Source organism: Neofelis nebulosa, chromosome 3 (assembly GCF_028018385.1).
Source record: "Neofelis nebulosa isolate mNeoNeb1 chromosome 3, mNeoNeb1.pri, whole genome shotgun sequence".
Classification (NCBI taxonomy): domain Eukaryota; kingdom Metazoa; phylum Chordata; class Mammalia; order Carnivora; family Felidae; genus Neofelis; species Neofelis nebulosa.
Genome location: NC_080784.1, coordinates 122005287 through 122016619, shown reverse-complemented (window position 1 = coordinate 122016619; position 11333 = coordinate 122005287). Strand labels below are relative to the sequence as shown.

At 37.3% G+C, this 11333-nt stretch overlaps 1 long non-coding RNA gene across 1 annotated transcript; it reads right to left on the bottom strand.

Moving 5' to 3' along the window:
• Nucleotides 1-435: 435 nt before the first annotated feature.
• Nucleotides 436-9542, bottom strand: LOC131506158 (uncharacterized). The gene is made up of 2 exons (XR_009258761.1): nucleotides 9253-9542; nucleotides 436-566 (listed from the first exon to the last, which is right to left on the bottom strand). It is a non-coding gene; the product is annotated as an uncharacterized LOC131506158 (long non-coding RNA).
• Between the last annotated feature and the right edge of the window lie 1791 nt (nucleotides 9543-11333).

Here is an 11333-nt window from a genome sequence, read left to right as displayed (position 1 = left end):
ATAACTTAGTTAGGTTTAATGTGTTGTTGCATATTTTAAATAATATCCTTAGTTCTGAGTTAATTACTTATTAAAGCAATCATGATTATCATCAAATATGTAAGTAGGTATGTATATGGCTTGTAATAGCAATTTTGTATCTATGCCTCTCAGCTTACCTTATGACAGAAATAAGGACAAGTCACCATTTATTTTCCCCAGGATGGTATACTGAACCCAAGCCTGTAGGCCGTTAAAGGTTATAAAGATAGAGTTCTGTGGTCAAATAAAAATCTTGGAAATGTTTTGTAAAATTCAAACTCGTCCTTTAATATAAAGCTTCTTGTTCTATTTATGTGTTAATGTGAACTGTGGGCCTACAACAGAACGATGATTTATCGGATTTGTTAGACAATTGCATTAGGCAGGGTTCCCCATAGAAACAGAACCAATAGGCAATATATAAGGAATTTATTACAAAGGATTGGCTTACAAGATTATGAAGGCTGAGAAGTCCCAGGATCTGCCATTTGCAAGCTGAAGGTCCAGGAAAGCTAATGGTGGAGTTGCAGTCCAATCCCAAAGGCCTGAGTACCAGGGGAGTCAATGGCAGGAATCAGTAGAAATAATTAGGGAATATCTCAGGGCCCGAGAACCAGGAGGCCTACAGTGTAAGTACAGAAGGCTTGAGAACTAGAAGTAGCAAGGTCTGGGGGCAGGAAAAGGAGGATGTTTCAGCTCAGAAAGCAAATTTGTCCTTTGTCTGCCTTTTTTGTTCTAATCGGTCCTCAGTGGATTAAATGATGCCCACCTGCACTGGTGAGGGAGGTCTTTTCACTTAGTCTACAGATTCAAATGCTAATCTCCTCTGGAAACACCCTCACAGACCCACCCAGAAATAATGCTTTACCAGCTACCTGGGCATCTCTTAATCGAGTCAAGTTGACACATAAATTAACCACCACAACCTTGGATGTGATGAAAGATCTAAACTTTGCCATGAAAATGATAGAGGGATTTCGATCATGACATTTTTGGGTAACTAAATAAAAACATATAGCTTTTGCAGTTTAATTGAATATTTTTATTATATTTTATGTCATAAGATGTCTTTTCTTTCAGCAATTGTTTGTTGACCCCCTATTAAAAATTAGACAATTTAAACTTGACCTAGATATCAGAGTATGTTTTCCTGAGTTAAAAATACAACTCTCATTCACTGTTAATCAAAGACCAGAAAAATAATGTACTGAGCTAACAAAGCTAGGTTTATTAGACTTATTGCAGTTAGGGAGAATGCCAGCTTGACCAAGTCTTCATGAGAAAGGAGACCATCTATATCAAGACATAGCTGTTAGCACTGAGAATTGAGATGATCTTGGCTTTTTCCCAAATAATCTTTGCTCAGGAAAGATAACACCATAAACCAATAAATGTTTTCACTGTTTGCTTCAGGAAATTCATGTAAATCAATTTTTCTGAGATCATAGTCTGCTCATCTGGGTAAACAGCTCCCTTTTCAAACAGCAATTTACTCAGCAAGACTCACGTCAAAACCTTTGTTTCACTGTATCTGTCAACCCCAAATTATTATAAACTTTGTCCATTCCCAGTACATTCCTGTCCCTAGAAAATTTTGAAAGACCCACCTTAACTACTTGAACTCAGATGTCAAAGTCTATAAATCTTTCCCTCTACCGCCCCACTTCTAAGACACCGCTGACATGGTATTCTGCTTTGCTACAGTTTTCATAAACTCAGCTTCATTAATTTATGGTTTGGTGATATTTTAGAAAATTCAGCAGTAGGGTCTCAAAGAGGGTAAATTAAGTAAGGATATTTTTAGAGTTTTAGGTCCTGGGCAGTGTGATTTTGTAAGTCAGGGAACTACCTGGGGTTGGGCAGAGTTTATACATAGTAGTTTTGGATTGGTGAGGACAGCAAAGCAAGAGTTTTGAAGCAAATCTTGATAAGCAAGCTATTAGCCTTAATATGCGTACTCTTATCCTTTACAGTGGTTTACAGTGTTATATTTTAGGAGCAAATATATTTCATTGAGCAGGCAGAACATTTCTCAACTTGGTCCCGGTGTTGTTTCACATGGGAACAGAAATATATGCCTCCTCCTTGTAAATGTTTAATAAAAGGACAAGAGATCATGTTGGTTTTAGGTCTCATTGTCATGCAGATATACGATGAATATATATTCATTTGTTCACTGGAATACCTCGTTCGTTACTGGAGCATTTAAAGTAGGTCAAATTAAAAGAAGATTGTGAGGCTAACTATAAAAAATGGTTAATGTCCTACAGGACAATAAAATTGTAACATTTGTGTCTATCTTTTTTACTGGATAGACATCATGTAACTGCTTATAAGTGAATTTTTATTCACATATAAATAGCAAGTTTAACCAAGAACATTAACCTAAATAAGTAATTCTTGGTTAGGCCTTTAAAAAAATATTCAGGTATGACATTAAAAAGATATGCCCCCGGGGCGCCTGGGTGGCGCAGTCGGTTAAGCGTCCGACTTCAGCCAGGTCACGATCTCGCGGCCCGTGAGTTCGAGCCCCGTGTCAGGCTCTGGGCTGATGGCTCAGAGCCTGGAGCCTGTTTCTGATTCTGTGTCTCCCTCTCTCTCTGCCCCTCCCCCGTTCATGCTATGTCTCTCTCTGTCCCAAAAATAAATAAAAAAAATAAATAAATAAAAATAAAAAAAAATAAAAAAAAAATAAAAAAAAAAAAAAAGATATGCCACCCTGCACTGGTGAGAGAGTTTTAGAAAAATTTCAAGTCTTAGAAAAATTTTAAAATACGGCAAAACATTTGACTTCATTGCAAAATAAATAAACTCCTTCATTTAACTGTCTGCTCCACAAAACCCAGCACTCTGTCTCATTAGAAGTTTTAGACTATTGTACCCAGTACATGTTCAAGAAATCTCGGCTGAATTGCCTTTCCCTCAACCTCTACAGTTCTACAGTCCTATGTGTTTATATGTAGCCCTGTTGATTCTGAGGTTTATGATTCAAAGTATTTACTATATATTACCTCATTTCATGTCTTGCTTTCCCTCCTCCCAGTCACTGCCATTACAGCTATTATCATCAGAATGCTTTAGCATAAACAACTTAAAGAGAGATGAATGAATGCTGATGATGCTTAAATGAGGCAATTTTCATAACTTTATCTGAATAACTAAAATAAAATCTTAAATAGGAAGACTGTAAATTAAGTGGACAATGATCTAAATATTTTAAATTAAGAAGGCACACTCATAGTTTTGGGGTTTTGTTCAGGGGATAACCATCCCTGGAAAGGGTACAATCTTTATCATGGGACAAACAATTGTTACCCAGATTAGGAAGAAAGTGAAGCATAGCGATGAATGTGGTTGGAAGGAGAGTGTTGTTCTTGGATAGGATTTTGATGTATGATTTTCATCTGAAGAAAAGAATTACAAAAATCTTTGAGACAATGTGGAGCTTGTGTATGATGGTAGTGGGAGGGAAATATCAGACAAAAATTAGAGGAAGAGGTGAGCAAACACAACCAGAGAGAATGTTATGTTTCAAAGCAACAGCAGTTTGGAGATATAAGTGAAACCACTTTTTCATAAACTAAAAAGCCAGAATGAGAAATTTGACTTGATTTTTATGTGTTGAAAACAGGACTGTCATGTATTAGAAAGCTAAACTGAACACAATGTTCAGGATGTAGAAAAAGACTGAAATTGGATTGACCAGTTGAGAAACTATGGCAATAACTCAGACAAGAAGCTGTGAGAGTTTGGATAAAATGAAAACACACATCTTAGACATTTTGATGGATATGTTTACAGAATTTGATGACTGATTGAATATAAGAAAGGAAAAGAAGATAAGCAAAGATAAATCTACGATTTTTTAACGTTCATTTCTGAAATGGGGAGTTAGAGGTGTGGAGGTGGAACGGGGACAGAATCGTGAATCCAATTTAGGCGTGCCAAATTCATGGGCTGCAGCTTCCAATTGTGAGATGGATGCTAGAGGAAGAGGCTCAAAGTTGGGGAAGAAATCAGAGCTTAACACAGAGATTTGTGAACCCAGCATCATTCAACCTGTGAACATGGGTGATGTGTCTCCTGAAAATGGTACAGAAAATTAAGAGCAACTGGCAAAGTTCAAGGCCACAAGAGAAGATGCAGGAATCAAGAACAGGCATCAGTTTTTATAAGGAGGAACAAAAGAAAAGGTGCTGGGGAAAGAATATTAATTTTGGTCAGAAGAAAGCCATTCTTGGCCTTAAGGATTAAGGTTTCATTTAGGGAAAGGAGAATGTAAATAAGTTAAGAAGACATGGAAAGGTGAGAATATAGAAACAACAAGTACAGACATAGACAGTGCATTCAAGAAACCTGGGAGAAGAAATGATAGCACATGGGTGGGCACACTGAAAACAATGCTAAATGCAAGCATGTTGCTAATAATACAAACAAGAATATGATGGTTGAAGGAATGCATTAAATTAGTGAAAGAAGGAGCAAATTCCCCCAACAGTTAGGAAAAAGTAAGATCTAGATATTGGGATTAATTTTAGAGAAAATATATTTTTCAAACTAGATGGAAAGATAAGAGGATCAACATAAATGTATATATTGGTGGTATATACCATACCTATGATATCAGAGAAAAATTATGTAGATTCCCATAGGTAAGATAAGATGCACACTTATTTTGGAATGATGCAATATTGGGGAGATGAAAAGAAGTGGGAAAGAAAAGAGAGCTTTTTATAGCAAGAGTGTATCTGCACGTATTTAGTAAATCAGCATGGAGAAGTGACCCGATGCCCTTTCTTCCTACTCATTGCTATGGGTAGCAGGGAGTTCTTGGTGAAAAGCTACAAAGATTTGTTTTATGAGCACAGAGATCTTTTGGGCAGGAAGGGGTCAAGACCTGAAGTTCTTTGCTGTGAAGTAAAAAGTTATCAAAAACTTTAGAATAGATCAGGTATCTTTTAACAAGGCTGTACGGTAAAGAAAAAAACAAGACTGCTGAAATAAGAGACAGAAAGAGGAACAATGGGCCTGAACTAAAAGTTGGAAGGTTGTAGCTCCCTTAGGTGGCTTCCACTGGAACCGACTCTAACTCAACTGTCCTGTTGGCAAACCGTGTGTCCTAAGGAGGAGTCATGCAAATGAGTAAATAAAAACCCAAGTTATAAAGGCCTATAACACTGGGGCTACACCTATGGGACAGCTGTTGCTGAGCATAAAATTGAAGAGAGGTGTGTCCTCTGTAAGGACACTTGAAGAAACACTGCAAGACCAGCAGTTGCACTGAGAGGGCCTCGCACCAAAATGTTGGACCCGGTTGGTGTTAGCAATGACAACAGACCCTGCTCTTTACAAGTATTGGAGCTACGGTGTGAGAAACCGATGTAGGCCAGCAGGGGGTGCTGCTGTAGGTCAGGTCCTACAGAGTCATAATGGGTATATCTAATCTGTTCAAATGACTAATTTGGGGGGAATCTTTATGAAACCTTGGAAAGGAAAACTCAGTGAAAGACTGTTCTTCCTGCCAATTTGGACATACAGAAGGTGAGTTTTTATATATTTACATACGAAGACTTCTGACCCAAATTTGTCTCCCATATGGATATGGATATGGAGAAATGGAAAGATACAGGAGTTTGTTATGTTAAAACAAAAAGCCTATATATGTGTGAGTGTGTGTGTGTGTGTGTGTGTGTGTGTGTGTGTGTGTCTGTATACACATACATATGATATTTAGACTACAAGCTTTGCTTTGACAAATTATGATTTAAGTTCTGGTTCTACTACGTACTATCAAGTTGTGTGGTTTTATATGAATTATTTAAACTCTGGGAGAGGTTAAATGAGAAAAATAATACCTGCTTGGAGATATTTTACTAAGTAGTACAGATAGAGGCTATAGCTCAGTGCCGGGCTCAAATGTATGGTAATGGCAACTGCCATGATGACTTTTACCGTGTGAATTCTAACACCATGTCAACACCTAACTTACTGAGTAAATTTCTATTTCAAATTTTAAAGCTGAATAGCAGAAGGATTATTTTTAAAACTTGTCTGTGTTCAATTAAAATGTGTGTCCCAACAAGAGGTTAGTAAATCTGTCAATGTTGAGTGAAGAGGTGTTTCTTCCCTACTCTGGGTGATCTCTTTTTATGTGGAGAGTTTTTTGATAATGATATTCTCCTGGCCCCTTTCCACTTTCTTGCACATTTTGCTCCATGGAGGATGAATGACTTAATTTGATGGGTCAGTTTGGTAGCAGAAATTGTTCATGCCTATCTCCCCCATTTGTTCTTCTTGGGAAGTGAGCTGGATACAAGGATCATGTATTTACCTTTCTTCCTGCATGCTGTGTGTACGTCCTATCAGTAGCCCTGCAGGCGGGGAGGTCTGCTCCTGGGTGGGCATGCTTATCTGATTCTGGATGTCCATTTTAGACACCCCACTTGCCCAGACACTTAAACCACATTTTTCAGTTTTTCTTTCTCACAGAAATTTTAATTTCCTCTTAGAAGCGTTCACCCTCATATGGGAGACAAATAAAAAGTGGTTCGTTATCAAAAATTCATATATTTTAGAAATTAGGAAAATTTTAAAAAATACAAGTGAGAGACAAACTTTAGCCTATGAAAGTATCCCAACCATCAACGTTTCTCCCAAGGAAAGGCAATTTATACTTAATCATGTGTCTCATGTAGTAGCAGCTAAAAACTCCAAATGAAGATAATCTGCTGCTATTACAGTTGCCAGCATTTTAGAATTTACAAAGTTGTTTCATAATGATTGTGATTTTTATATCAACCGTACTTGTTGTAAATAGGCACAAGAAGGGTAGGGAGATTGACGTTAAGTGACTTAACTAACAATTGTTTTATATTCAGTATCTCTAATATCTATTTTATGTCTAAACTAAATAGTATGGATCCCATTTTACAGACGTGGAAACTAAGGCTTGGAAAAGTTAGGTAACTTAATTAAGGTAACAGAGTTGTGTTGTTCCAAAGCTCATGTTCTTTCTATTCTATCACACTTTGTCTTTAGAACTGATATGTGAATTCAAGTCCTATTTTACTTTCATGATACTGCTTAAGGTATTGAATTGGTTTTCATCTTACTGACATTTGTTTACTTTAATCTGATAATACCTACAGAGTTATTGCAATTCTATTTCTAATTTTAACATCAAAGGATAGAAACATAGGGTGTTCAGATATCTTCATTTCCTCAGCTAATAGCTTTGCTTGGCACAGACCACAAAGCTGAGCACAATTTGAGGATCAAAAGAATTCTAAATCCTATATACTTTAAATGTATACTTTATTTTAACCTGCTAGTGTCATTCATGCAGTTAGCAGCATGACTAAATGCAGAGACCATTTTAAGTTGTGATGGCTATAACTGGTCGGACAAGTATGCAAGAGAGAGAAATTATTTTTCGAGAAAATTATCAAAAGAAGGGTAAACACCGAGGGTCCACAAATGAGATTTGTAATGAGTCTAAGTCTGAGGTGCTCACATGCATGAGGGAAGTTTCTCAAAAGGAATGTATAGACTAAACACAACATTATCCTGAACCCTAAATGTAAACTTTACACAGGAAGTAATAAATGAAAATAATATTGAACCATTTTCTTTATCTTTTCAAAGCACTGTCATTTCTACTCCATTTCTACCATCTTATAGAAAATAAATGAAAGTAACTCTCCAGGTTTGGGGAAATATTTTGAGAAATTTGCCAAGGAGAAATCTTACTGATTTATCATCCTTGATCTTATAAAATTTGCTCTTCCCTTGCAAATTGTGACTTTTGTTATTCCTCAGAAAGCTGCCCCTGGGTGGGATAGTCTCAAATAGCTGATGGAATGGGCTTATTTCATAGGCATACTTTTTTCATAGAATGGGAATGAATGTTTCCTTTTCTTGAAAAATAGAACTGCATTTTGAACCAGATGAGCTGAACATAAGCAGGGAGTCAGGGGAGGATAGTTTCTCAGAGGACAGGCTCTAATTCACGTCAGGTACCCTCTCTTTAATGACAGAACAACTTCAGCCAAAGTTTTTCTGCTCTAGGAATCTTGTTCTCATCTATAAAACGAAAACAATGATACTACCTATTTGATATCTATATAGTTATTACTCAGAATACATTAAACAGTATTTTTTTTCCCAGAGAGAGAGCATTCACAGGGGAGAGGGGCAGAGGGAGAGAAAGAGAGAATCTTAAACAGGCTGCCCTCTCAGCGTGGAGCCCAACACGGGGCTTGATGCCACAACATTGGGATCATGACCTGAGCCAAGTTCAAGAGTCAGCCACTCACACAAATGAGCCACCCAGGCACCTCTAACCAGTGCTTTTAAAATATCAGATACATTATAATGATTCAAGGCATGTTGGATATTATGATAGTGGCTATAACTCGTGCTCTGTCTCTCTCTCTCAAAAATAAATAAATGTTAAAAAAATAGTAATAATAATTAAGAGAAATTCCTGCCCATGTATTTAGAAAGTAAAGAAAGTTTGATATTCAAAAAATATATATTTTTGGGCTTTGTATCAAGATGCACTTAAAAAATTTTTTTTAATGTTTATTTTTGAGAGAGAGAGAGAGCGTGCATGCAAGTGGGTGAGGGGCAGAGAGAGGGAGACACAGAATCCAAAGCAGGCTCCAGGCTCTGAGCTGTCATCATAGAACCCAATGTGGGGCTTGAACCCACCAAACATATGATTATGACCTGAGCTGAAGTCACACCCTCAACTGACTGAGCCACCCAGGTGCCCCAAGATGCACTTTTTAAAAAAGTTTACTTATTTATTTTGGAGAGAGAGAGAAAGAGAGAGAATGAGCGAAGGAGCGGCAGAGAGAGGAGGGGAGACAGAGGATCCAAAGTGGACTCTGGGCTGACAACAGAGGGCTCGATATGGGGCTCAAACTCATGAACCCTGAGATCATGACCTGAGCTGAAGTCAGACACTTAACTCACTGAGCCACCCAGATGCCTCAAGATGTACCTTCTAAGTGAAAATATTTTATGAAGGGGACCTCTGGTCATCCTAGCCTTAATTTGTGTGTGCACGTGTCTGTGTATGTGCATGTGTGTATGTGCATGTGTGTGCGTGTGTGAAATTTTAGTTCTTTATATTCTGTGTAAATAATGAATTAGAAAAAAGATTGCTCAAAGTTAATGAAAGTATTGAACTCAACTTTGAAATATTGGTATGGGTAGTTGAATTACCTCAGCCAACTTTCTGCGTCAAAGCTGAAGGGCATCCTTTCCCAATTCTGGTTTATAAAGTCTCTTCCTCATAATGTCCTCCTTCAAGAAGAGAAGCTGACCAAAATGAGAAGAAGGGAGGAGTATTGAGTGGAAATGATGATTCATTACCGCAACTCCCAGCAATAGAATAATCCATTCACACAGTTCTTGGTCATCTGTTTTTCTATGCTATTATGCTAATGAATCACTGCTGTTTACTGCTTGGGAGTAGCACCTTTCAACACCTGTAAGAAAGACATGCTGTTTGAAAGTTGGCTTCTAGGTTAGAATGCCAACATGTTTTGTGACATGCTCTGGTTCCAAGAGCCTAGTAGCAGAAAGGACTACATTCATATTCTAAACCTGAAGAGACTGCTTCTCTTAGGAAGTGTCTCACTGGAATGAGATCTGAAAGTCACTGTCAGGCAAAAGAGACCTGATCTGGGATTTGTCCCTATTGACTCTGGCTTATTTAAAACAGAGAAGTACAAATAAGGAGATTGAACACTGCCTTTGCATCTTAAAGAGAATTTATTCTGTTTTGGATTTACTCTCTTGGCTGTGAACTTTCCAAGATATTTTGGGCCAAGATAGCAATTACTTCTTTTCTTAGCTAATCTTGGTCTGCAAATTCAGACTTCTGAAATTAATTCTAAAATCAGTCAATTATAAAAAATATTCAAAAATGAAATAATTTGGGGGCACCTGGGTGGCTCAGGCAGTTGAGCATCTGACTCCTGATTTCAACTCAGGTCATGATCCCAGAGTTGTGGGATCCAGCCCCACATCGGGCTCCATGCTGAGCGTGGAGCCTGTTTGGGGTTCTCCCTCTCTCTCTCTCACTCTCCCTCTACCTCTATCCCCACTTATGCTTTTACTTGCACTCCTTCTCTCTCTCAAAATTTATTTTTTTAACTTTAAAAACTTAATTAAAAAAGAAAATGGAATAATTTGACATCTGGGGATATCACATTTAACTATATTACCCTAAGATTGTTTTGCTCAGTGTTTTGTTCAATCATTTTGTTTCTCATGCTGGATGATAAGGATAGCAAACTCCATGTTCCGGTCCTTTGGACTTGACATATGAGGTACTTTGTCTGACTATTTTGAACATTTATCTGAGTCTGGTAATTCATTTTTGTTCCTCTAATGATATATATTCTTATTATCTCAGTAGTGCTCTTGTAAAAGAACCAGGTTATCATCATCTATATATCTGAAAATTCCATCTACGTGAAAGTGACTTTGAGTGATAGGATTTTCTTTGAGAGTATGATGCAGTCCCCTCAAAAGAAAGAAAGAGGCTTAGAATACAAAATGGGAGACCAGTACAAACACTAATAATGCTACCGTAGCCAAGAAGTCCTAGCATCCTGGCTTCCCACATCTCACAATCAAAGGAAACAATTCCCCAGAGAGAGGCACTCTCTCCAGCTGGACATGGAAAAGAGTAAATAATACAATAAAAATGTGAGGGATTAAATGGCAACTCAAATAATCTCTTTCCTTTTAGGTCAAGTACATTTGTTTTCTAAGCAAATGGAAAATGGGTCTTAGAAATATTATTTTAGCTAGTGTGGTGTTTTTACTCAAAAACCATTTTAAGCCCAGTGATGGTTCCAGATGGCTAGCATGGAAATCACTCAACTCACTGTAGAGGTAAAACTAAAATTTATAGCTGGGAATTTACTAGCATTTTGTTGTATGCTAGAAATTCTGAATGTCTTAAGACCTTTAATATGTCTGACTATGGTGCAGAGATATAATAAATAGGCATGGTATGGTTATGCTATGACAAAACAATTTTATGCAATACACATTGTCAAGTGACATATGTATGAAAGACATCAGCCTTGTCAACACTTGATCACGCATAATTCAAATGGGTTCTTTAGCAATTTAATAATTTCTTCATCCATACTCCCTAGAGTAGACTCCTTCTTTCAGAGAATATTAGTAAGAATAGTTTTTTTTTAAAGATTAAAATATTGACTGTTTCCATGGAAATGTTACTTCCTATATCTTGCTGTGGGCTGTTGCTCCAGGGTTGATAGAAA